Source organism: Chlamydotis macqueenii, chromosome 15, assembly GCF_036417535.1.
Source record: "Chlamydotis macqueenii isolate bChlMac1 chromosome 15, bChlMac1.mat, whole genome shotgun sequence".
Lineage (NCBI taxonomy): Eukaryota > Metazoa > Chordata > Aves > Otidiformes > Otididae > Chlamydotis > Chlamydotis macqueenii.
In genome coordinates, this window is record NC_141570.1 from 8,684,222 (window position 1) to 8,684,834 (window position 613).

Sequence of the window (613 nt, forward strand, 5' to 3'; positions counted from 1 at the left end):
CCAGTAATGGCAAAGTGCTCTGAACTGCTGCAAGAAACAGAAATTATTTTCCTGATTTAGTACCATTTGCTTCTTCTCAAGGCTCAACAACACTAGGAATTCAGACAAACGTTTTCCTGACCTGTTTGCTGTGGACAGTATAGAGTGAGAGCTGGCTGGGGCAGATCCTCTTCATTCAGTTCATTCGGCTTTCAGGACATGAGTTTCTTAAATGAAGCACTGTAAAGATTAGCCTTTATCTGGAGAAGTGAAACCTGGATGCTCTGTCAAAGAGGATTTGGAATTAAACCTTAACTTTATCATTTCCTTCTTTTAAAGTAATGAGAACAGAACATAGCACAAAACAGACCAGGCAGCACAATTCTCTCTACGCAGTAACCTTTTTCGTGTAATCATTTACACCGTCGTTAATTGTGCATAATTTGCACCTTAACCTAAAGCCCTTTGTATCTTCTCTTTTCCCCTACTTTAACCATTTAAGTAGATCACAAATTAATGAAGATGAAGAGAAGCAGTTAATGGATATGTCTTTCTCCTTCTACTCAGAAAGAATCTGGAATGTTACAGTGATAGTTTTTGAAGAGATAATATCACTTCACTGCCGATACTCACA